Source organism: Hylobates moloch, unplaced genomic scaffold (genome assembly GCF_009828535.3).
Source record: "Hylobates moloch isolate HMO894 unplaced genomic scaffold, HMol_V3 SCAFFOLD_7, whole genome shotgun sequence".
Taxonomy (NCBI): Eukaryota; Metazoa; Chordata; class Mammalia; order Primates; family Hylobatidae; genus Hylobates; species Hylobates moloch.
Window position 1 is genome coordinate 56,017,883 of NW_026652282.1, and position 26,545 is coordinate 56,044,427.

Consider the following 26,545-nt stretch of genomic DNA (forward strand, 5'->3'; position numbering starts at 1 on the left):
GGGGGTGCTCCTTCCAGGGTGTAGCTTTCTGTCCTCCGTCCACACTTGGCAATGTATAGACAGTGAGGTGTCTGTGTGGCCCTCATCTTTTCAAACCCCTCCCCACCACTGTATTCCCTCTGTCCACATCTGCCTGTGCTTGGGCTGTCTTCTTAGTGCAAATCTCCCTCCTATGGTCATGGCTCCTCAGGAAGTTTAGTTTAGTTTAGTTTTGTTTTGTTTGTTTGTTTGTTTGTTTTAATGAACCATGACTATCCTCTGTTGTGGGACCTGATCAGTAGTCCCCTTTCATGAGGCTGGGCGGGGGCCCCAAGCCACCAGGGAGCAGGCTTTGATGAGGCATGCGGGAATGTGCGTAGAAGTGTCAGAGCCTGTGTGTGAGGCCACCGTTGCTCATGTACTTGGTGGGTCTGGTCTGAGTGTAATTCATTTTCCCCTAACTGCTCCTACCCCTTTTCTAAAAACTTCCCAGCTGAATTCCCTGAAGTGATTTGCTGCGGTTTCTTTAGCTCCTATGGAAAACAGTAGTAGAAGAGTCTATCTGGTTCCTTTTGGATATTAACCTAGCCATTCCAGAGTGGGGGCATGGGTCTGCCGGCAGCAGCTCAAGCAACTCCCATTCCCAGGCAGGGAGCGGGTGGGGACTGTTGGGAGTCCTCAGGTAGGCACTTATTGGGACCCAAGGGTCTCAGAGTGAGGCTCAGGGGAATGGTATATGGAACTGCTCTTTGCCACAGCCTGGGAGAAAAGGGCTGATAGGTTCCCCAAAGGTTAGCTCTATAGCACCTTCAGTGTCATCCTGCCACCTGCCACAGTCCTTTACGGTATACTTTCACATTTATTGTCTCTACTCTACCCAGTGGGTATTATACTCTAGTCTTGTTATTTATAGGTGAAAAAACTGATGGCTGGAATGGCACAATGACTTGTCCTGGGTGGCATAACAAGAAAGTGGTAGAACTGGGGCCAGCATTTAGCTCTACTGCTTCCTAATCCAGGGCTCATTCTACTATTGCTCAGTGCTTCTCACCATATCTGACGCTTATAAGCACTTACTATGTGCCAGCCATCATTCTAAGTGTTTATTTAGCCTAGTGGATCTGCTCTGCAGCCATTGAAGGTCAGGGTTGTGATGATCATCTACACTTTCCAGATGAGGAAACTGAGGCAGAATCACACAGCTAGTAAGTAGCAGAGGCCATTTGTACCCAGGCCATCTGGCTCCAGAGTCCATTATACTCCCTCTTGTGGGACTTACGTGGTCTGTGGGCGTGGTAGAACGAGGAAAGCCCCATGCCTCGGGCATAGAAACACACACACACACACACACACACACACACGCACAAACATACACACAGACACTTTTTTTTTTGCCAGGACTTGGCCTGCTTCAAGCACTCTACATTCCCTTGCCTGATGACTGAGCTGGCAGACAAGGTAGCAACAGCAATGGTACTCTAGGACACACAGGCAAGAGTGAGGGCTTGAGGAAAAGGGGAAGTCAAGAACCTAAAGCCTCCAGTTACTTCCATAGCCACTCAGGCTGCAACCTAGAAATGGGCCTGTGAAAAGGTACTCTTTTTCATCCATTCCAGGCACTATTAATCCATGCAAGACTCAGGGGCAGGGAGCAGGGGTTGGCAGGGGTATTGAAGGGGATGAGCTATCTTTGCCCTGCTGAACAGGCTGAGCTCTCTTGGCCAGAATAAAAGAGGGAGATCAAAAAAGACCAAAAGAAATAGCCCTGATATCGCTTGGGCCATTTCAAAATGTCACAATGTGCATGGCAAATATCATGATTGTAGCTTACCCTGACAATTGTGTTCATTGTCATTCAACGAGCATTTTTATTGAACATCTACTCTATGCCAGGCACTGCTAAGTTCTCCTTCTAAGTATTTATAGCAGTGCCCCATTTTTTGGTAGTTTTCATACTATACCCTCCTTTTTTGTTTCCTGGTTTGATGGCTTTTAAAAAAATACAGCTGGTGTCTCAGAACCCATGATATCTGATTCAGTTAAATGTATCTACTAAAAGATAAGTTGACTTTGCTCATTAGTCATATGATTGTCATTTATTTTTGGTTGTGCTTTGAATATCTTTCAACATTTGTTCATTCATTAGCAAACAATAGTGAGGCAAGTACTGTAAGCACTGTGCTTGGTGCCCTGGAGTGGATGGAATTGGCTTTGACAGGGTTTCTTGCCCTTAGGGAAATGATAAAATCATTGCAGGACCCCACTTTTTGTCCTTTTTAGCACTGTGCACAGGCAAGATGCCTTTGGCTTCAACTCAGAGCCTTAAGGATGCTTACAATTGTTAAAGCCCAGCCTCAGGAAGGAGGTCATATCCCTTCCCACCCACCAGAAGGATTTTGCTTCTGGGAGTAACTTCTGGTGTGCAGGCCTCATCCATAGACCCACAGGGACTTGGCTCACCTTGAACAAATTGCTAGAGGATAGGAGCGGCAGTCCTGCCATCAAGAGGAAAAGAGGGATACATGGGATACACACAGTGGTGGTAGTGTCACTTTATCATTGCTCCTCTGACTCTCATCAGGGCCAGCAGGGAAGGAATGTGGGAGAATTTCAGCTTGGCCTAGTGAACTGAAAGCTAGACAGGAGAGGGGCACTTGGGGCTGGGTTAGGTCTGGCTCTGTCTTTCCCTGGGTGACCTTGATAAATTTGCTGCCCTCAGAGACAGATATTTTTGCTCTCATCTGTATCGGATACTCTAACAAGCAAGTTAGATGGATGCAGTTCCTGCCTTCTAGGAATGGTATGGAGAAAATAACCGGTGTACAGGTATTGACCCTGCCATGGATTTGTTGGGTAAATCATTTGAGGCCAGGAGTGTGAGACCAGCCTGGGCAACATAGCAAGACTTCAGCTCTACAAAAAATGTAAAAATTAGCTGAGCATGGTGGCACACAGCTGTTATCCTAGCTACTCAGGAAGTTGAGGCAGGAGATTTTCTTGACTACAGGAGTTCCAGGCTGGGTAGCTTTAAGTGAGTTACTTCTGCTCAGTTTCTGTCTTTGTAAATGTGAGGGATAGCAGTTGAACTGCATGAGGTCCTGGATACTCTCAGTCCTGACTAATAGGAGTCCTCAATTCAACAATGAAATCAAGGTTGTGAACTTGTGTTGGACCCTTGTGATGAAAGGCCAGAGAGAAATCAAAGCCGAAGGCTCTTGTTTCTTACTGAATTTAAATGGACTTTCTGGTGGTGCTTACTATCAGAACTCCTGGAAGCCCTCCCCTGCCACGATTAATGTTCGTGCCCCATGTTTTATGCATTTCTCTGCGGAGGTAGAGTTTGGACTTGGGGTAGGGGACAGAAGCCTGGGGTACTGGGGAAGTTGCAGAGCCACTGGGGCCTGAGCAATGTAGGGATGGCAGCTTCCTGCTCAAATTCCTAATTATCCGGTTTTCCCCTACCAATTGGAGATTTCACCGAACTTGTGTCTTCTGGACATCCCATAAATTATCCGAGCAAGTCACTGAACCCTCTCGGGCACATGGCATATGTATTTAAATCCCCCAAACAGTGCCAGACTCATTCAGAATTCAATAAATATTCGCCTGTGTGCCTGGCCAAGTCACTCTTTGAGCCTCAGTCGTTGGGCTTGCACCTCCTCCCTGGCAGCGGTGTGACCGGAGGGAAAGGCAGCGGCGAGGGCCTTGGAGGACCGGCAGGCAGTGCCCCGCCCACTCAGATTTGGGTGACTTTCTGGCGAGTCCGGTGGGCCAGACTGCGCTCCGATTGGCCGAGGGGAGGTGGGCGGGGCGTCCCTACAGCCTTACTCGCCGACGCTCCCTCCCCACCTGCGCCGAGTGGACTCGGGTGACAACGGCTAAGCAGCCGCGGCAGCTGCTCTTCTGGCTGGCACCGTTACCCCTGCCCGACCCCAGGCCCCGCGTGTGCCCCGGACGGAGCAGTCCCTCCTGGGCTCGCCTCCTGCCCGCTCGCTCTGTGTCAGCGCCCGAACCCAAAGGGGTGGACGCGGCCTCCAGGTAGGAGTCTGGGCGACGGCAGGGGGAGATCCAGACAAACGGGGGCGCCTGGGCTCCCTCTCCCCGTCTTGCCTCTCTGGCGCGCTCCGGCTCGGCCGTTCTCCTAGCGGTTCCGCCGGGCGGCATACGCAGGAGACAGGGAGGAAGCGAGCCGAGCCACCTCCGCCCCTGGGATTTGGGGGGTCAGGGTCGCCGAAATTGGGGGGACCCCCTAGCGCGCCAGCCGCGCGTCTTCCAGCGAAGCCTCGCGAGTGGGGCGGTGGAAGGCAGCTGTCCGCCTGTTACCGCCGGGCCCGTGGGTCTCGCAGCCGTCGCTCTGGGGCTTTGGAGGGGCGTTGCAGCTGGCCGGGGGCGGCAGGGCTTCAGGCTCTGTTGCCAGGTCGCGCCGGATCTCCTGCCCTCTCCTTTCTCTGCTTTCGAGGGCATTTCCAGGAAGCCCCAGTCCGGCTGTATGGGTTTTCCCGTCGGCCACTGCCTCATTGCTTTCTCTTCTGAGAAATGCCCAGGACTTCTTGGTATTAAGGTAACTGCGGGGTCCAAGCGAAAACGTTTGGACACGTCTCATCTTCATAGCCCTCATTTTCCCACAAAGTCCAAAATGGGTTTGGATTAGAGGAAAGGCTCTTTAGTTGAAGTTTTTGGAATTTCCAAATTAGGTAGTGTGGGGTTCTCTCCATGCTCCTCCTGACACTTGTGAAAGTTGCGCGCTGAATTACGACTCAGGAAACTGGGGTTCAGCCAGTCCATGTGACCTTAGGCGAGTCATACTACTGTGTGGGCCATAGTGTTTTCAGCCACACCTCACGTGGCAGCTTGATTTCAGTATCTAAAGGGCCCGGTCTCTTTCACCCTGACATTTGGTTACTTGGTACCTGGGGTCAGGCTCCTAATTGGCAGGTAAAAGGTTGTCTCTGAGACGCTCGGGGTGGCAGCAGCTATACACATGGAGAGCTTTGTGGTGATTATGCAGCTAAGCCAGCTGGAAAACTAGAGTGTGCGTGGAGGGGTGGGCGACAGCAGCCAGACCAAGGTAGGGAGAGGTGGGAGTTTTCTTCCAGAGCCTGGGGCCCCAGAGGTTGGGGGCCTCAGAGATTGGGCTGGCTTGGAGCCTATGCTTACCCCCAAGTCCCAGGGCCCTGGCTTCTCTCCCAGTCAGAGCCTAAGCGGGGAGGAGGGGTTAATGAATCACACCCAGGGCTATTTTCAAACCCTGACTCCTCCTGTGCGACCTGCTCCCTCCCCACTCTAGGGTTTGCCGCCCCCTGTCCCCCCAATCTGTATTATTGCCCTCTGAGTTTTCCTCTCATTTTCATCCTCCTGGAATGAAAGGGGGACAAATCTTGTCTGCGGATGGGATGGGAAGGTGGTCAGCCCAAAGGCATGGAGAATAAGGCTGCAGGTGATTTCTGGGTGGCTTTCGCAGTGGGAAGAGTGTGATGGGAAGGGTGGTGTTTCGCTGTAAGGGCATAGGGGTGGGTAGTGAAACTCTTTCACTCTAAAGGTACAGCTGCCATCTAGCTGGACATTCTGGGCTGGTTTTCATTTTAGGGACGTGGCCTTTTGTTAATGTGTTGGACTTTAGATTTTGGATTTCTGCTCCCTAGACCTCTATATTTAGTGCTAGGAAACACCACACTGGACACTGCCTCTCCTGTTTTTGGAGAAGTATACTAAACCTCTCTATGCATCTACAGCTCCCCTCCCCCACCTGGAGAGGAGAGGCTGCCTACAGATGATATCTGGAGGTGTTTAGAGCAAGAAGGGCTGAACTGAAGGTGTGCAAAGCAAAGGGGCTGTGTGCCCTGTGTGCTTGCTTGAGACAGGGCTTGCAATGAGTCATGTGGGGAGGATGGCAGAGCCTTCCTTTTTCAAACACAATACCTCCTGAGTTCCAGCAGAGAAGCAAAGAAAGTGGCACCAAGAAGACTCGAATGTTGTCCCTCTCTGTCCTCTTGAAGTTTTAAAATTCCATTATTGGGACTACAAATTGGAGAGGGAGCAGAGGACCCCTGTGTCCAGGTTTAGAGGATAGCAACAGGGACACAAAGGCAAGAAGGTCCCAAAGGGAGGAGGGGATGGAGTCTCCCATTGGGAAGCTGTCGCAGCTGCAGCTGCTTTGCTGCTAGGAGACTCCTGGAGCTCCTTATTTGAGCCATGGAAAGTTCAGGTTCAACAGATGGCAGGTTTATCACATGCAGGCTGTGCCCTCACCTCTTTTCTGGCTAGAAGAAAGAGTTGCCTCTGCCTTGAAAAGAAGAGAAGGACCTTTTGCCTTAGGCTCCCAGTTTGGTTAGGATCAGGTGTCATGGCCCTGGGCCTTGGGAAAGCTGTTCAGCAGATAAAATAGGGACAGCAGATTTCAAAGATGCAAGGGCTTTAGGGTGGGAAGCGTGAGCTCCCGGAGATCCAGGTGAGTTTTACATTCTTCCCCACCCCACAACAGGGTAGTTGAGCACTGGGCTGGGCACACAGTTGCTGGTGTCAAGTGTTTATTAAGGGGTCTTGGTTTGTGTGTGCGCACGTGTGCAGGGGCATGCATTCGGGAAGGGTCCTGGAAGATAGGAATCAGTGGACTGGAGGCCACAGCCTGGGCCCTTGTCACAAGTCTGAAGTGCTGTGTTTGTGGGTGGAGTTTCCTTTTCCCCAGCCCTGCAGGTTGGTAACTTGCATGCTAAACAGTTGCTGTTCCTGTTTACCTCGACCACACACAGGAATTTTAGAACTGAGTGTTAAGTACCCTAGGAGTCCAGGGTGGCGTGGAGCAAAGAACAGGGGATTGGGAGTTGAACATGGGGAGCTTTAACTCCAGGCTCTGCCGCCCCCCTTAAATTCTCCGACTCTGGGTTTCTCCTCATTTTTTCCACTTCACTGGATTAAACTAGGGGATCCATAGCTAAGTGCTTTGTAAACTACCACGTGCTGTATAAATTATTAGTCATTAAGTTCAGGCTTGGTGCTAGGTCTTGTGGAGGACACAGAGTTAAAACCCCCAGTTCCAGGGAATCTATCCATCTAGTTTGGGGGTTAGTGGCATAAATAATACATGCCACTAATTATTTATGTATTAAATAATAATACCTTGGTGAGGACTTTTAAAAAATTATTATTAATAATTTCAAACATATATAAAAATAGAGATAATTAGTGTACTAAGACCCCACGTACCCATCACCCAGTTTCAACAGCCATTAGCCCACGGCCAATCCTGCCCTATCCACACTCCTATCTACATCATGCCCTTGTTATTTTGAAACAAATCCCAGAAACCTTATCAGTTCATCTATACATATTTCAATACGTATTTCTAAAAGATAAGGATTCATAAAAACAACCATTATCACACCGAAAATAGTTTCTTAATATTATCAAATAACCGGTAAGTGTTCATACTTCCAATTGTTGAGAAGGACTTATTTGCCCTGGACGTCCATTCTGCCCTGGGAAATCCATTCCAGGGAGTGATTGCTTTTGACTGAGGGGAAGGTGACGGACAGAGGCAGTGGCATTTGAGCTGAACCTTGGAAGAGAGGCCCAGGAAAGGTCCCAACCCAGATGTTAGCCGCCTCTAGGGCTCCAGGTCTGGAGGCTGACCCATGGAGGCTTCTTGCGGAGACTTCCTGCCTTTGTTTCTCTAGCAGTAAATGACAGTTCTCGCTCTCACGCTTGCTTCCCCAGTCCAGGGCGCCCAGGAGTTTGGGGTCCGCAGGTCTGGGAGAATTCTGGGAGGCTGCTCTCCACCTAGGCCCCTCCCCTGCGCCTGGCCCCTGAGGCCAGTTCAGAGCAAAACAGGATGCATTCAGGATGAACGTCTTTCCCTGCTTGTCATCTAATCACCAAGGCCCAGCTTGGAGCTTCCTCTCTCATTCATGATAAAAACCCTCACTGTCTCTCTTTTCCCTTCCGCCCCAGTAAGGGTGTGCTGACTTCCTCCATATCCGGGCCAGCCCTCTACCCCCATGCGGGGCTGAGGGAGAGATTCCCTCAGTGCAGGCCTCTGCTCCCACCCACCTCACCACAGCCTGTCGGAGAGGGAGAGAAAGACCCCTGGAATGTTCTCCCTGACTGCAGGCTCCTGCTCTTGGGCTGTCCTTGGGAAAAGAGCGGCCTCCTTCCAACAAGCCTGGGGTCCTGCCACTGCTTGGTTAATCATTGAGCCACATAATAACCACCTTGGAAAGTCATCTCTAGGAGATGGTCATTAACTAACTCCCTGTCCACCCCAGGCCTTAAAGAGACCATATCCTGAACCCTCACCTTCCCCCAAGGGAACATTGACAAACATTCACTCACGGGAACTTCTGGAGCCAGTGAAAAGTCTGCCCCTCCGTCCTTTACTTGGCAAACAGAAGCAGTTATTCACACCGTTTGAAGGACATGGGTTCAGCTTGGATGGTATTGAGAAGGGGAGCGGAGTGAATTGATGGGGATTTGGATGGGTAGTGGGGTCCAGCATCAGAGTTAAAAAGGGGTAGGGGTGTTTCTAGGAGTAGTTGATCCCCTCATCTCAATTTGAAAGTCTGAAAGAGCAAGAAATGCCCACCCAAAGGGTCTGCCCATGCTGGGGATGAGGTGAGGCTGTGTGAATGTGTGTCTGTTTTCAGTACAGCTGTGGGTCCCTCCACACCAGGCTGCAGTGGGAATGGGGACAGCCAACCACATGATTGCTGCTGAGAGGCTGAGGACCTCTTTGAGTGGAGGAGGATGCCTTCCTCCAGGAGCCTGTATCTGGACAAGCAGTGGCACTTGGCAAGGGTTGGGCTGGGACCCAGACCCAGACCCAGACCCAATTTAGAAAGCTCCAGACCACATGCAGTTTTCAGCAGTTTCAGTAGGAAGGGAAGCAACCACCCCGTGGGCCTATTACAGTTAGGAAACGGCTTCTGGTTCTGCCCCCTTTATCGCTTTCTCTCGGTGAGTGATTTTTGCTTTCTCTGGGCCTTAATTTCCACGACTATAAAGTGGGTAGGGCAGTTGGCAGGCAGACTCAGTGGTCTGTCAGCCTTCCTTTCACCTGTGCAAGTATGCCTCCCCACTCAAGACCCTTTTCTTATCTACCGGGCAATGGTGAGCTGGCTTCAAATTCAGCCAGGCCCAGACACTGAACGTTCTCAGCTGGCTGGGTCAGTTGGAGCTGGCCAAGCCCTGAATTGCCACAGCTTGTTTTCTCCTTGTGCTTGGGCATTTCTGCAGTTTACCCTCTGGCCCCTCCCCAAGCCTGTGTCTGTCCCAAGTGGCCAGCCACTCTCTGACCCATTCAGCCACAAGTTAATGAGTGAACTGCTCCCCCTGGGTCATACCAGCCCAAGGTGCTCCTGGGATCCCAGGTCCCTGTGGGAAGCAGCCAAGGGCCTAGCCAGCTCCAGTCACCTTTATGCTCTCTCCCACAACCCCTCTAGAGGTAGGTATGCAGGCAGAGCTCAGGGCAGAAGGACCTTTAGAGGGCACTAGGTCGAACTTTCCTTCTGAAGCTTGGGGCTTCCCGACAGGTACTTGTGCAGTTCCTGCTCACTCATGTTCAATACCTGGGAATGTGATATGTTTCAAGCAAGTTGCTTTCATCTTTGGAATGTGTGAAAGTTTTTTCTCATGTTGAACTTAACTGTGCCTCCCTGAGGCTTCTAACCCTGGGTTCCGACTGTGCCCTCTGGGACCGCCTGGACCCTGTCTGCTCTCTCTGACCTTCAGGGGTGTGAGGACGGAACCCAAGTGCACCTGTGTCTTCTCTAGGCCAAACAACCTTCAAGCGTCTGTGCTCCTCCTCAGACCTGGAGCAGCCCCCTTCCCAGCCTCATCACTGTCCTCTGTCCTCCCTACATGCTACTGTTTATGGCCCCCTTAACATGTGGGGGCAGGAAATGGGGCACAGGAAACCCCTCACTCCCCTTAGTTTATTTATAGTCTGAACTTGTTCAGATGACTTTTCCATAATCCTTTTCTGGTTACCCCAACAGGTAGACTCCTAACCCCCAGAATTTGGGTGCAAATACCTTAGACAACGCTGATTTGTTTATTGTTCAGGTCCAGCCAGCTCTCACGATTGGAGGGCCCTTGGAAGGTAGGGCCTTCTTATTGGTGCCCCCATAGTGGAGGACAAGCCTGGTGTTAGTAGGTGTTCCCCTTGATGAATTGAATACAATGTAATACGTGGGGGGCTTCCAGCGTACCCTGCTTTCCTGCCACTCGGTTTTATCTTTGGGGTTGGGGTGGTGGAGAGAAGGGGATATTTTAGGGAGTACTGAAGCCGGAAATGAGTATGAGCCATGCCCACAGTGGGGCCTAGAAGAGTGAATCAGACAGTGAGAAATACCAACGTAGCCAGTCCTTCCCCTAGCAGTTGATGACGATGACTATGAGTCCTCCCATTTCTTCAGTTTCCAAGGCACTTTCACTTCCATGATCCCATTGTGTTCTTGGAGCAGCCCTGTAAAGTAGATGGTATGATTTCGCCGGAGTGATCTGTGGTGGTCTCCACCTGAGGCCCAGGGAAGGGAGGAACAGTCTCCAGTGAGGGAGGATTTGAAGCCCAGGTCTCCTGACCCTCAGCCCTCCCTGTTTTCCCCAAACCACACCCAGCAGCCATGGCAGCCGGGGCTGACTCGGCAGCTTCCCCACCACAGAGGAACCTCTGCCCTGGCTGCAACTCTGTTCCTGTGAGAGAGTGAGCTCCAAGGGAGGTGGCCTAGGATTTCCTATCCTTTATCTGGGCTGGCCAAAGGCTGGTCTGTCTGAGGTGTGAGATAGGCACCTGCAGCCAGCCTTTCTGCTCCAGGCTGAGGTCAAGTCAGGCTGTGGCAGAGGCAGTGAGCTTGTGGGAAGAGCTTGCCCCCAAACATCTGTCCTGAGCAGTGCTCACACCAGCAGGGCCTTCTAAATGGGAAAAACAGAGAGGGGAATGTGGAAAAGGGGTCAGAGTGGAGCAGAAGTAAAATACATCCTGAGCTGTACACAAGCTCTCGTGTTCACAGTGCTGGGAGACTTTGGGCAAATTACTTAACTTCTCTGAGCCTTCATTTTGTCAGCTCTAAAATGGAGATACGTACCCGCCTCATGGGGCTACTGAATATTAAATCCAACAATATAAATAAAATTATTGCCATTATTGTTGCTTGGTAGTACCTTCTGCAGTCCTGTCATTTTGCTGTTTTTCACTGACCTGGGGGTGTGCAGTCCTCAAACCTGCTACCTCCTGGGCATTCGGTCTGGACTTTGCAGTCATTTCAGAGTCCATCTTACCCAGAAAAGCTCCCTTTGGCCATGCCCACCCACAGGGCTCCCTTCCTCTGGCCTTCTTTAGTGGCATTCGCGACACTCAACAGGCTATAGTAGTGATGGTGACACCAATAATAATAGTGAACTCTTCTAAATTCTTGACAAATTTTAACTTCTTTAGCATTCGTGGCAATTCCGTAAGGTAGGTACTGCTATCTTTGTCTCTATTTTATTTAATAAACTTGCCCAAGGTCACATATCCGGGGAGTGATGGAGCTGGGATCAGGACCCAGGTGGTCTGACTCCACCTCCTGACATCTTTAATGACTGGGCCATGCCTCTCTCCAGATGCCTGGCCAGGAGGCAAGAGCTGAGGTTCGGGTCTCCTTCCCTGCCTGAGTGCTCATCACACCCACCAGTGATCAGTCACTTCTGGACAGGCAGTCCCCAGGTCCTTGCCTGTCTGCTCTGTGCACTTCCTCTCACCCTCCATCACCAAGGTGGACAGATGGATAGGAGGGAAGACATGGAGGAGTGGGTATTTATGCTCTAAAACAGAGCTGCATTGGGGTGGGGAGGGAGTGCAGGAGGGAGTTGGGCAGTGGGGGTGGCAGTGTGGTTCTGACATCAGCACCAGGCCTGCCTGATTAGCACCTTCTAGTACTGGGGGTGGAGAACAGGGTGCTGGGTGGCATCAGGGAGGAAGAGACATTTGAATATGCTCTCTTGACAACCAGGTTGCATTATTTAGAAGGCATGGGTGGTTAGGGGCAGGCAGGAGGCTGGCTGGATTAGCTCTTATGATCACTAGCTGGCGTGTCCCATGCTAGAATTGGGTGGGAGGAGGTTGTCCGGAAGCTCTAGCCCTCTCCGAAGTGCTTCCATCTCAGGGTCTTGGGGCCTGCAAGCTTCCTTCCCTCAGGCTGTACTAGCTGCCAGCTCCATTGCTGCAGGGCTTATACCCCTTTATCTTGCCTCCAAAGCAAGCTCCAAGGAGTGCTAAGAAGGCCAGTCCATGTTAGCCTCTGTCTCCCTGAGAAGGATGGGCCTGGCGGCAGCTCCGGCCAAGTGCTGCAGGAGAGTTCAGTTTTTGTTCTGTTTTCAGACCTTAGTACCCAGCATAGGGCTTGGCACCAAGTAGGTGCTTGGGTATTATTAGTTGAATAAATTCACAGTCCACGGGGAGTGGATTCTAAGGGGAGAGCCGAGGGAGGCTGAAATGGGAGCAGGTCAACAGGAGGGCTGTGCGTGTTTAGGTAGGCTTCTGGCCCAGTCTGTAGTCCAACAGAAGCTACATGACCTATTGTAGCCTCAGTTTTCCCATTTGTACCATAGGCATTACCTGCTTTGGAGGAGTTCTTGTGGGGACCAAATGACATACAGGATGATCAAGTGCTTTCCCGGCTGATAGGAAGTTAAATTCAGGCTAACCACTCTTACTACAAAAACCCTGGTAGATAATTTCGTGTCTGCTGTGTGCCAGGCCCCCAGCCTAGACAATTTCGTTTCTTTAATGAGGAAGATTCTAACTTGGTAGCTCTGACTCTAGGGCCAAACTGCCTGGATTTGCATCTTGGCTCACCACTTTTTTTTTTTGAGACGGAGTCTCGCTCTCACCCAGGCTGGAGTGCAGTGGCGCGACGCCTCCCAGGTTCACGCCATTCTCCCGCCTCAGCCTCTCCGAGTAGCTGGGACTACAGGCGCCCGCCACCACGCCCGGCTAATTTTTTTTTGTATTTTTAGTAGAGATGCGGTTTCACCGTGGTCTCGATCTCCTGACCTCGTGATCCACACACCTCAGCCTCCCAAAGTGCTGGGATTACAAGCATGAGCCACCGCGCCCGGCCGGCTCACCACTTCTTAGCTGCTGACCTTGGGCAAGTTACTCCATAGCTCTGGGCCTCAGTTTCCTCCTCTGTAAAATAGAGATATTATTGGAGCACTTAGCTCACAGGTTTGTTGTGAAGATTCAATGACATAATACACATTAAAAAAAAAACTTAAAGAAATGCCTGGGATATAATATGGCTCAGTACAAAGTCCGTGGCTCAGGGCACGTAGTAAGTACTGTATAACTATTAGTGTCTGCTATATTTTATTAATAATTACATTCAGTATCATAAATATTGCTGTCATTAATGAGTAAGAAGTATAGAGCCAGGACCAGGGGCGGTGGTGGCTCACACCTATAATCCAGCAATTTGGAAGGCTGAGGCAGAAAGATTGCCTGAGCCAAGGAGTTTGAGACCAGCCTGGGCAATATAGAGAGACACCTATCTCTACAAAAAATAAAAAATACAAAAATTAGCTGGGCGTGGTGGTGCTTGCCTATAGTCCCAGCTACTCTGGAGGCTGAGGTGGGAGGATTGTTGGAGCCCGGGAGGTTGAGGCTCCAGTGAGCTGTGATCGTGCTACTACACTCCAGCCCTGGTGACAGAGTGAGGCCTCATTTTAAAAAAAGAAAAGGAAGAGGTACAGAGCCATGACTAATAGGCTACGTCTTCAGGTGGCTAGCCTGTTAACTCTTCCCACTGTACCCTGTAACCTCTATGCCCATAGGCCTTACAGAGCTGTAAGACCACCATTTGGGGTTCTCCTTCCCTTGGCCCTACCATGGCCTGAGCATGCACGTCATCACCCTTGCCCCCAGAGCCCTAGGCTCGGCCCCGTGCTCTGTGCTCAGCACCACAGCCCTCCCTCTGGCTCTCCTTGGGGCTGGGGGAGGGGTTGTGTCTGCTCCCTTCCCAGGGAGGCCACTTCTCTCAGGCCCATTTCCTTTCTATCAGAGACAATTTTCTCTGGATCTCAGGGTGGGGCCAGGCTCCTTTAAGGCATTTCCTGCCCAGGAGTTTATATTTGGCCTGAGCAAAAGGAAAGGGAAGTAGGCAAGGGGGTGGGATGCAGACGTGGTGGCACAGGGTCAAAACAGACAAGCGCCAAGACTTTCCAGGCCAAGAGAGGGAGGCAGGAGGTAGGCATGCCCCTTCTCTCAAGTGAACGTGGGTGCTCTCCCCTGAGCTTGACAGAGTGAAGTGCTCCTTCAGGTCATAATGCCTCCACCATCAAGCAGAGTTCATTTTCTGTTCTCACACCTCTGAGCCTTGGTTCCTGGCTATGTGGTTTCTGTCCTAGGGCAAGGCTTTGAGGTGAAGACATGTGCTCAATTCCATTTCTAGTGCTGTGGTGATACCAGACAAGGGAGCAGAGTCAGAGGCCTGCACACTGTGTAGTGGGAAGTAGGGCTTCCTGTCTGTGTGTTGCCAGAACATTCGGTAGCCCTTAACACACTGCAGTGGCAACACAAAGACCGAAAGTATCCAGTGCAGAGAAGCCCCCAGTTGAATGGGGGATAGACTCACATGCTGCCGAGATGATCATGGAAATGTGTTAGGGGACTGCTTCATTGAACTGAGCCACTGGGTGTTAGGGGGTTGGTGAGAGGTCAGGGGAGGCTTCGCGGGAGGGGGTGTTTGACCTCCAGCTTGATGAATAAATAGCAGTTTGAAGCTTCAAATCAGGCCGTGTCTAGATTGTTCAGAGCCTTGAATGCCAGGGAGCAGTCAAGGCTATCTGCTCCAGGCTGTGGGAGCTCTTTGTTGTAGAGTAGGGGAGCGGCCAGGTTAGAGCTGGGCTCTTGGAAGAAGCAGCTGGCAGGATGGCTCCTTGAAAGGAAAGGCTGGAGGCTGGGAACTTGGAGGGCTGAAGTAATCCAGGCGGGAGAACCCAGAGCACAGTTGGGCAGGCAAAAACCCAACCATTTGATGGAAAAGTTGGTAGAATTTGGTGACTAAATACATGTGGCCAGAAGAGAGCAAGGATGACTTGAGGTTTAAGCCTAGGCAGTGGGCGTGTTGGGAGGCAGGAACATATAGAGAGCTGGTTTGTGGGGAAAGATGGGTTTGGTTTGCGATCCCACTGAGGATCCTCGCTTGGGTCCTCAGAAGAGAATGTGAAGGAGGAAAGCTCCCCCAACTGAGACAGCCACTACGCATCACACACACCTCTGCTGCAGCTCTAGATTTTGGGGAACGGCCATTAGGAGATGCGGAAACTGAGGTTCAGACAGAGGTAATGGCTTGCCTGAGGTTATGCAAGTTGCTAATGGAGCTAAGGCCAGAAGGTAGTTCACCTGACCATTAGTCCAATACTTTCCACGCAAACCACAGTGGAGAGCAGTCACCGCTGGCCTAATATCTGCCCCAGACCGGTTTGGCTGGCATCATTTATCTCCAGGCCAGGGACTGGAGATGGCGGAGTAGCACATGGCTCATTAAAACAACTCTCTCTTTCCTAGGCACCGTGACCTTGTCAGAGCACCTGGGACTGGGTTGGGGGCAGGAGCCCCTTGGGGGCAAGAAAACTAATGGAGCAACTGCAGCAGAGCAGGTGACAGCTTTGACCTTCCCTGTCATAGGGAAACCCAGTGCTGGGCAGGAATGTCAGCTGTCTACTTTGGTCCCGCCATGCCAAGCGCAAGCCCAGGAGCCCACAGGCTGGGCCGCCTCTGGACCCAAATTCTCCAGCAGCCTCAGTGGGCCTGAGGTCTGGTTTAACCTCAGGGTGCTCGTGACTCTACCTCATTTACAGCTGCACACAGGAGCTCAGGCCACTGCTTCACGGAGAGGAGTGGGGAACCACAGTTGGGGGTTTCTTGTGTAACTTCCATTTTTAAATAAAATGCCAAACCAGAATTGCCACTCTTCCTGGCCGATCCTGCAAGGTGTCCACAGTGTGCAAAGGCTAGGGACCACCACTGAATGTTGCACCCATTCTTCACTTCAGCCCCCAGGACATCCTGGGGGGGAGGGTGGGCTGCCCAGAGGGGCCCGAGGCCCCAGATAAGGCAGAGGCCAACCCTCAGGGTCTCGTGCTTCAGAACTGGAGTCAACCTTTCTTTGTCTGGGGCTGTCTGGTGCGGTGTATGATGTTCAGCAGCATCGCTGGCCTCTACTGAGTAGATGCTAGCAGCATTTACTCCTTGACCCCCACCAGTTGAGATGACCAAAAATGTCTCCAGACATTGCCAAATGTCTCCTGGGGGAAAAATTGTCCCTGGTTGAGAATCCCTGTGGTAGAGACTAGAAGTTTTTTCTGGGGTGTGCAGTGTTGAGAGAAGGGATGTTATATAGAAGGTAGAACCACACACCTGAACCTACCACTGGCCAGCTAAAAGATTCAGTGGCTTGTTTTTCCTGCCACCCTGTCCTAGGGGGCCCCTCCTGGGCTGTTTGCTTTGGTGGTGCCTCATTTGTGACAGGGAGGCTCCAGAAGTGTTGCTCGCATGGGCCTGGAACTTGGCATCCAGCTGTAGCCCTGGTCGAGACCGAGGCTGGCATCTGAACAGGTGCAGCAGGGCCCTGAGTTCTGCCCGGTGACCTAACAAGCCAGAGGCCAGCCAGGGTCCAGCACTGCCAACCTAGGCTGGGTGAAATACAGAGGCCCTTCCTGTAGTGCCCCTCCTGTGAGGTTTGGAATGTGGGATGAGAGCTATTTTGGTGCTGTCTCCTTTCCTCCCTGTGCCTCCCTCTGTAAGAATCAAGTTAGAGTTGTGATTCCAGTGAAGAGCAGCAGGAGCAGAGAGAGGCACCAGTGAACTGGACCGCCCCATAGATAGGGCATTGCAGACCCCCTTGCATGTCTGCTTCAAGGTCAGGAGGGAAAGTCTTGGCGGCCCTGTAATCCCTGACAGCTCTTAGTACAGGTCCTTATGAAGGTCCCTCTCCCACTGTCCCCCAGGGAGAGAGGTGGCATAGCCAGTCAGCCACCCGTTACAGCACTTCTTCTAGGGGCACTGCCAACCTAGAGGGTAGCTTTGTGCAAATTCAAATGAAACAGCACCCCTGAGGGATGCAGCCCTGTGCCAGGGCTCAAGGCTTGGTGGGCAAGCTTATTTTGGCCTGGGTCCCTTAGTGTTTCCTTAGGGGAGGGTAAAAGGAGCTGCTCAGAGCAGTTGGGGCCACATGCTGAGGATGGTAGCTTCTGAGATACAAGCCCTCTGCCAAAAGGCCAGCACCTTCTCCCTGAGAGGGGTCCCTCTCTAGGGTTGGAGAGCGGGCAAAGGAAATGGGCCTTGTAGCAACCAAAAGAAATGATCTGAGAAGCGGTTTCCTGGGGCCTAGCATTTCTGAGCAGCAGTAGCAGGGCCTGCAGTGGTAGGCGACTCCCTGCCTGCCTCCTAGCCCTGCCTTGAGGGACCAACCTCACAGAGCCTGCTTTGGGAACTGGGGTTGTCACATAGATAGTGGCATCACAGGTCTTTCTCCGCCGCTCAGGACACTGGCTTTTCCTCCTGCACTCACCGAAGGTGGGAGAGACCAACATGGAGACCAGACCCTGTTTTGGAGGCCCCCATCCTCTGGCGAGGGCCACGGAGGAGATGCTTTTCCAAATAGGAAGCTAAGTCAGGTAAAGGAGGCCACCACGTGTTTAAAGTCACCTTAAGGAGCAGGTCAGCTAACTGAATGACCTTCACAAACACCCACTGCCTGCCTTCCCTCAGCCATCATAGACATTCACACTGATGCTGGTCACTCTCCCTGCTCCTGCACTCAGGTCTAGAGAGAACGTGGGCCTGTGAATAGAACAGGCCTGTGACTGGTCTCTGGATAGAATTTTCCAGGGACCGATATCTGTGGCTTTCTAGCAGGCCTTTTCTGTTTAGGGCGGTGGTCTTTATCTCGGGCTGTACTTTAGAAGCACCCGGAGAGCTCTCAAAAACAAACAAAAATGAACCCTATCCCCAGAGAGTTTAGTTTAACTAGTCATGGGTGGGGCCCATTAGTAAAAGCTCCCCAGGAGATTTTAATGTGCAGCCAGGTTTGAGAGGTGAGGGAGGAATGGGACAGGACACCCAAGAGCTCCAGCAGTAATAAAGGATGCTTTCATCTATGTCCCTGTGACATCCATCCATTGCTTGTCTTGAGTCCTGTATCTTCCCGCCTGGTCCCCATGCCCGATACTGTCTTTATGGTTAGGCACGAGCAGGCTGAACCCAGGACCGGGGCAGCTCTCTTATAACCCACTGAGTGACCAGAAGGTACAAGGACTAGGTTTGCCTAGTAGTGGTGTGAAGAGGGGGTACCCAGCCCAAGAGTGGGGTTGGTGACACTGGCTGGCTGAGGCCTTACTTCCTGTAGTCTAGATTAGATGCCTGTTGCCTTCTCTCTTCCTCCTGGCTCTTTTCTCTCACCTCTTTTCAACTGGTACACAATCTGAACTATGTCTTAAAGACTAGATGAGTACAAAGTTCAGCTCATCATAACAAAAATAGCCTTCATTAATGATAACTTTTATATAGCCACTTTCAAAACCAGCAAAAGCCCGATCAAATCTATAAGGTAACCACAGCGGTAGACAGGAAAGTCGTTAGTCTCCACTGTATAAATTTGGAAACCAAAGCTTAGAGAATGACACGAGTTGTCTCAGATGACTTAGTGGCAAGCATGGAAGCTGGCTTGATTGGAAAAAAGCTTTTTTTCCAACTTAGTGATAATCTTTGGGCATTATTGCATCTCCCAGTGAGAAATGTTGCTGCCTCTTTGCTGGGTGCATAAGCCCTATGCTTGAGTGTTTCTCAAGACCAGAAGGCCTGCTTTTTTCCTGGTTGCATCCTTCTCAGCAAAGAAAACTGCTCTGTGCTGTCTCTGGGACGTGGCCTGTGTAAATGTAGGTGCAGATACTGTCATTGACCTCAGAAAGCATGTGCTGCTGCTCAGCCTTTCCTTCTTTGATGGCTCTCTCCAGGAGACCTGTGGGTTTGGCTCTGAGGCCTGATTGGACTCTGGAGCTTTCTAGTATGCCCTCTCCCCTGACTCTCCCAGCCTGGATCATCTGGGCCCCTCCCCCAGGGGTTAAGTCTCAGTGGAATCCAGTTTGTGCCAGCCGACTGCTGTTACTGACCTCTCCTGGCCCATCACCTAAGCTTTGGCCAGAGCATGCACTGCCTGCAGAATATAGCCTTTAAAACTGCTGGCAGCCATGCCTTGGAATCTGCACATCTGGATACAGAGGTAGGGCAAGGGGCCACAGACATTCCTACCTCACTCACCTCAGCCTGCCCGTTGTCACTCTCCCCACCAGATACATAAGCCCATCCTCAGTCCCGGCCACCTGGGCTTCAGCCCCAGGTGAATCGAGTCTACTGGGGGTGGGGGTGGGGTCGCTCCTGGCCTCAGCCTGGGCAGGCTGAGACGAGTGGGAGGGACAAAGCAGAGCACCTCAGTTCAGCCTTTAATCACCAAGACACATGTCCCTGACTGATCCATCTGGGAGGGAGCCTCGGGGCCTCCCAGCCCTCCATGAGATGGTGTATTGTGGGGAGCCAATGTCCCTGACATCCTGTTTGGTAATAACCCATTACATTCTCTAGATTCCTGTTAAAGAGGGCTGGTGGGGAATTCAGTCTGTAGCCCTACTCCAAACTCCTTTGCTCCTTTGTCTTTGGAGCAATTGCAGCCTCTTTGAAACTTCTGCCTCCTTACCTCACTTCCCCCAGCCATTTGGCTGCAGTTCTGACGGTGGTCTGGGCAAAGCTATTGTCCAGACCCACAGGGGAACGCAGCAGCTGGGCTTCTTTCTCTAATTTCCTCTTTTTCTTTGGGACCCTTCAGAGTCAGAGCTGGGGTGGAACACATTTGTTGAGTGCTTGGTATTATGTGCCAGGGGCTTTTACTTTCTCCAGTATTTTATTTAATGTGCTCAGTAGCTATTATATGTGGATGTTGGCTGGGTGTGGTGGCTCACACCTGTAATCCTAGCACTTTGGGAGGCTGAGACAGGGAGACAGGAGGATCACTGGAGGCCAGGAGATGGAGATCAGCCTGGGCAATATAGTGAGACCCTGTCTCTACAAAAAAATAAAAAGAAAATTAGCCAGCTGTGGTGTGGTGGATGCTATTGTAGTCCTAGCTACTCAGGAGGCTGAGATGGGAGGATCACACAAACCCAGGAGTTTGAGCCTGCAGTGAGCTGTGATAGCACCACTGCACTCCAGCGTGGTTGATAGAGTAACATCCTGTCTCACAAAGAAAAAAAACCCATAAACATGAAAAATAAGTAAAGTAAAAATAGGAAAAAGATGTGGATGCCATGGCTCCTATTTTACAGAGAAGGAAACAGAAACCTGGAGAGGTTATACAACTTGCCCAAAGTCAAAGGGCTAGTGACTGACAGCATCAGGATTTGAACCCTGAGTTGTGACTCCACTAGACCAGAAGGAGCAGGAAAACAGCCTGGGGGGCTGGGGTTGGTTCCTTTGAGTCTGAGCTCCTTGCTTGGCTGGCATGAGGGCAGGTGGCATAATGCAATGGCAAAGAGCACTGAACATGGAGCGAAAAGATCAGGGTTATAGTCTCAGCTGTGACACTTTACCCTGTATGACCTTGGAGAAGTCTCTTGGGCCTCAGTAGGCCTTATACTGTAACTTTCAAAAAATACCAATGTGGAGAGTCCTACCACAGGTCAGTTAAGCCAGCCTTCTGGGGAAGGGGCCCTGGGCACTGGTATTTTTTAAAATAACACTTCCTAGCTGATTCTTATGTGCATCCAGGGGTGACAGTCACTGAGCAATGTGATTTAGACCAAGACTTTTCAAACTTTAATGTGCTTGCCCAAGGGTCTTCTTGAATATAGTGGTTCTGGGTGTGGGGCTTGGGATTCTGCGTTTTTAACAAGCTCCCAGGTGATGCTGATGCTGCTAGTCCGGGACTACACTTTGAGTAGCAAGGGGTAGCAAGGGGCTACAGGGCTCTCGGTAGTCATGAAAGAACTCGGCATTGACCTGAGTGAGACGGTCCCCTTCTGCCAACCCCCAGCTAGGGCCAATGCCTAGCATCAGGGAGGGAGGTGTCTCTCCTACCCTCTCCATTAGCCGTGAGTAACTGAGGGCTGCAGTGGGATTTTAAGGGTGTGTTCCTGGCGTGCAGGCCTACCCTAGAGATTTGCTCCCTTTCCTGGGGTGGCCATACTTGTGACCCTTTAGGTGCCACTGTCTGCTCCTGTGCCCGCCTCTCTAGAAGTCCTAACCTGGTCCATCTTCTGGCACCTCCCTTTTGTCCTAATAACAGGAAAGCAGAGCTGGCTGCCAGGATGGGTGCTGAGATGGGGAAAGGGTCTCATCCCAGGGGCGTGACAGGAACAGGGACAGGGAAGTGGCTGTGGCAGCCAGCTCAGCTGTCCTAGCAGCAGAACCATGTTCCTCAAAGGCTCCCTGGGCAGCTCCCTTTGGACTGGTCTTACGTCACCTAGACTACCACTGGCCTGGAGCACATGATCCTTTTTCAGGCTTGCATTGCCCCCTGCCAGACAGGTGGAGGTACTGCTAGCAGGGCTCATTCAGACACTTTCCAGGGACCCCTCAGAGGTCCTGGCGATTCCTAGACCTCTATCTTAGGTTAGGAAGTTGCAGTAACATAAAACATACATGTATGCGTGCACACACACACACACGGAGAGAAAGAGACGAGAGAGAGAGGGACAGAGAGAGAGAGAGAGAGAGAGAGGCGGGTGCATGCACGGACTGAGGTGCCTGTGGGTGTATACAGGTGCATGGTCCCACAGTGATCCTCATGAGTCATGGACATGAGCAAATTTGGCTCCAGCTACATGTAGAGACAGATGCTGTGGTGGGCACTGACCTGTTGCATGCACCCACAGAAATGCACAGATGTTCATCCTTGCCCTTACCCCCATTTGCCCCCAAAACCTGCAGGGGCTCCAGGGGCTGCAGAGCCCTCTCTTCTTTCCCTCAAATCCTCATCAGTGTGTGACCCTTGAGGAGCCCATTACTTTTTCTGACTGACTTCTAACTTCCCCCCCCTCTTCCCTCCACTGTCTACTCACCTAGCATCTCTGAAATACTGTTTTGTCCTTCATCTTATCTGCCCCAGCCACTAGGATTTCATCCTGGGTTTCCTTGTGAGTGAGCACTGGGAAGAGAGAGCTCTTCCTGTCTTGGAAAAACCTCACCAGCCTCCTTAGAGTCCTCTGGTCAGGGGGGCCAGGCAAGACTGTGGCCAGAGATGCTGAGGAAATGGAGGACGTGTTGGGGGCGGGACTCCATGGCAAGATCAGCTCTGCCAAAGCCAGCTGACTTCCCCCACCAACCCGGTGATGCCAGGTCCCATGGTCCCAGCCCCACTCATCTTGGCATCACCTGGGTGGAAAGCAAATAACCGCCCGGGCAGGTGCAGGGCTTTGCTGCTGGTATTTGGCCTACCCTGACTAGGAGCGCCTCCTCTGTGGCTTCAGTCCAGCTGCACATCTCTGCTGGCGCTGGCAGGGGTGCCTAACTCTGTGCAGAACTCCCAGAGCAGAGGTGACAGGCTGACCTAGCCATGGCCCCCCAAGACCCCGACAGGCCAGTACTGTGTCTTCATGACACTCAGCACTGCACTATGACACAAATAGGCCAAGAGAGCTGGGGCAGTACTGGGAAGCTCCCTGAGGAGGGAGGACTGGAATGAGCATGGGGGTGCTGCTGTCAGACTCAGCTGGGATTCCAACCCTGGCACTGCTGCTTTGTCCACTGTGAGACCATAGGCTGAGCCTGTTTGTATGTCTGTAAAATGGGGATAGCAAAGCCATCACCGGTTATTGTGTGTGTGAAATGAGATTTGGCTGTCAAAGTGCTGAAGAATGTTAGATGCGATGATGAGAAAGAGAATGATAGGAATGGTTGAACATTCCTACTTCCTGCCTGGACTAGGGTGGTCTACCCAGGGCCTTGGAAGGGGGTGAGTCCCTCAGAAAGGCTCGGGGGGGGGGGACACAGCTGTGGCTTCTTATCCCAGCAGGCCTCCTTGACCCCAGATGATCCTGGTTCCTGGGCAGGGGGTGGGAGAGTGGGAGGGGTTTAGAACAGGCAGGGAATGAGACTCAAGAAAGCCAGGGCCAGGATGCCCAGACAGTAGAGCTTGGGGAGCAGAGGGCCTCCTGGCTGGCTATGACTTGGAGCAAATGTGGTAGGACCTCTGGCCTTCTCTTGCCATTGCTGGATCACCAGAATGAGACATGCCTGCCTGCTGGGGTTGGGCAGCATGCACCTAGGGCCCTGGTGTCAGCACCCTCCTAACCCCGTTTCTTTGCCTGTTTCTTTCCCTTGTTCTGTTTTAGAAGCCGAGGCCAAAAGAGCTTGTGAGTGGCTTCGAGCAACAGGATTCCCTCAGTATGTGCAGCTTTTTGAAGGTAAGGCCACTCAATCGTTTACCCTCCCCCGTTCCATACTTCCCCTAGCCCTCAGTTTTTCATCTGTTAAATGGGCCAAGTCAGATTCTCTCTCCAATTACACACAAGCAGTGTCTCCTGGCCCTGCTCCGATTTTTTTCAGGGGCTTTGCTCCTGCAGTTGCACCTTTCTCTCCCGCATCATCTCTACAGGATTGCTCTCACAACTGCCACAAGCTCTGCTGTTGCCCATGCCTTTAAAGTACCTTGTCTTGACCAGGGTCATCACGTGGTACCAATCCTGAGGATGCCATGTAGGTACACACGGTGTGAAGAATGCAGCCTGGAGTTGTACACCCTGCTGGCCCAGCCTTGGCCTCACTTGCCCCACAGTGATGACCTCATTTCTCTGTTTTCCTTCATTTCTCTTTCGTGTTTTTCTAGAGTTCTTCACACTTGCTGTTTCCCTTCCCCTTTTCTTCCCACACCCCTACTACACCCTGGCTTCACCTCCACCTCGCCTGGTCAACTTGCCTGGTCAATTCACCGGTGACCTCCATGTGGTCACACTCAGTGGTCACTTCCCAGCCCTCATCTTGCTCCATCTCTCAGCAGCATTCGGTGCCACTGGCCACTCCTTCCTTCGGCTTCTGGAACGCCCCCCTCTCCTGGCTGCCTCTCTGGCTGGGTTCTGTCTCCTTAGCTGACTCTGCTTCCTCTAACTGATATCTAAAGTTTAGGATATCCCAGGGCTCTGTCCGGGGCCCTCTTCTCTCTCAACGTTTCTTTCTCATGAGATCTTTGTCTAAGTAATATCCATATTCTGATGACTTCCAAATGTCCAGACCTCATCCCTAAGCTCCAGATTCATATATTCAGAGCTGCCAATTCAATCTCTCTACTCAGATGTCTGATGGGTGTCTCGGATTAAACAGGTCTGAAACCAACTCCTGATGGTACCACCATTTACCCACTTGCTCAGCCCCATACCCAGGAGCCGTCCTTAATTTAATTCCTCCTTGTTCCCATCTCCTATCTCGAACCCTTCAGCAAGACCTTTTTCCCTCCAGAACGTATCTTCAATCAATCCACTTCTCACTACCTCCACTGCCACAGCCGGGTGTGACCCAGTGTCATGGCTCACCTGGGCTAGTGCAGCAACTTCCTGTGCTCTTGCACTCTCATCTCTACACTGCAGCTGGAGGGCTCTTTTTGGCCATAGGTCTGACTGTCACTCCTGCTCCAAACCCTCCAATGGCCTCCCAGCACACTCAGAATGAAATACACACAGATGCTCTGCTCTGGCCTGTCAGGCTGCATTCTCCAACTTCCGTTGATTACTCTTACCTTTGTTCACACGACTCCTCTCTACACTTGCTCTCACCAAGCTCTTTCCCTCTTCAGAGCCTTGATGCTGATGTTCCTCCTGCTTGGAACTCTCTCTGCAATTTCCTTGCACAGCTGGCTGCTTCTCATCTTTCAGGACTCAGCTCGGATGTCACTGCTTCAGAAAGCTCTCTGCCGACCACCTCTCTACAAGCAGCCCCAACCCCTCCCAGCCTCCCTTTACACTATCATGCTGGCTGATGTCTTCCATGACTGCACCATCTTGGTTTTAAGTACTGTTGCTTATCTGTTTCCTTTAAGAGTGTAAACTCCATGAAGGCAAGAACCATTTTTGTTGTGTTCACTGTTGTATGCTGTGTGGTTTGCTCAAGTCTCTGGCACAAAGTAAATGCTCAGTTGGATACTCATTAGTTGAATGAGTAAAGGAACAAATGGGCTTGCTTCACCAGTAAGGTAGAGAGCTGTGAGGCTTCTCAGATTCTCTCTTCCATTCTCCCAACTCCTTTCTTTCCCCTCTCCCCTCCCTAAGTCCCAGGGAGTGGGCTCCTACTGCTCTGGGCCACAGGGGGATGCAAGGTATTGTTTGGCTACTGTGCTGTCCTGTCCTTTCTGTCCTTGCTCCCGCCCTACTCCCCCAAGTTCACCTTGGGCCAAGGAGAAGTTTCCCTGCCTGAGCAGCCCAGGATTCAAAGGGGAATGGGGGAGCCCGTATTGGGCTCTTGGCAGCCACCTGGGGTCTTGGGCCTGCTATCTCCCATAGACCTGCCTCCCTGACTGACAGAATTCTTGGTTCCAGCTCAGCCCTCTAGGCCTCTCCCAGACCTTTCCCTGAACTCCCTGGGCACCCTCCTTTACTCCTGACTTTTTCTCCTTCTGCTTTGCCTCTTGTCTTCCTGCTCCCCCTCCTTCCTGGCTGTTCCCTTCCAGCTCAGGGGCCGCTGAGGCTGAGTTTGTGATATACCACTGCACTCATCTTTGCTTCTCTCTGCCATACAGAAGGTTCGTTTCCCCTGGATATTGGCTCTGTGAAGAAAAACCACGGTTTTCTGGACGAGGACTCTTTGGGGGCCCTGTGTAGGTAGGTGGGCTGAGGGCCAGGCCTGGGAAGCCAAAGGCCCAGCTTGAAGCTTCCTCATGGAAAAAAACATCCCTCGTACCCTCTAACAGAGGAGGAGCCCAGCTTACTAACAAAACTCATCTTCTGTGGTCACATTGCTCATTCTGTTCTTTGTGTTTGTGACACCCTCAACCACCTAGTCACTCTAGCTAGAAAGCCAAGATCTGGCCTTATTTCTTTTCTCCTAAAGTTATAGCCCCCAAATATTCCCCTGCTTCAGTCTCTCTCTACTTACACCAGCTTGGCCCTTGTTTGCGGCCAAACCATGGCTTCTCCTTGGATCGATCACAAGGCTTCAGCCTAACTGGCTTTAGTCTTGATAGCCTATCTCTCCCCTCCCCTCTCCCCCTTCCCTCACCCCACTCCCAGATCCATCTAGATCCACCAGTGTCAGCATTGTAACAGCTCCAAATGGTTGTTCTTTCTGCTTAAATGGTTGTTCTTTCTGTAAGGATAAAAATGCAAAGACTTTTTAGCATACCACCCAAAGCCCTTTGCGAGCTGCCTCATTAGCCTTAGGCCCATTGGTCTCATGCCTACACTGGTCTATTTGCTGACTGTACACCTACAGTGTCCTGTGTAAACTTGGGTAAGAGTCCCTGTTTCTGTCACCCTCAAAATCCCATTTGCATTCTCCAGGAAGCCTTCTCTGACTGCATCCCTCCTTCATGGAAGTTGCTTGTCTCTCCCTGTG

The 26,545-nt window shown here is 51.6% G+C and overlaps 1 protein-coding gene across 1 annotated transcript in view; it reads left to right on the plus strand.

Annotated features, from left to right (window-relative positions):
• The first annotated feature begins 3,933 nt into the window (after nucleotides 1–3,933).
• The window catches only part of STARD8 (StAR related lipid transfer domain containing 8), a 32,207-nt gene continuing 9,595 nt past the window's right edge, over nucleotides 3,934–26,545 (plus strand). The window contains exons 1-3 of the mRNA XM_032757109.2: nucleotides 3,934–4,017; nucleotides 23,338–23,409; nucleotides 25,731–25,812. The gene's annotated coding sequence lies outside the window, so the exon portion shown is untranslated. The remainder of the gene's footprint in view (nucleotides 4,018–23,337; nucleotides 23,410–25,730; nucleotides 25,813–26,545) is intronic.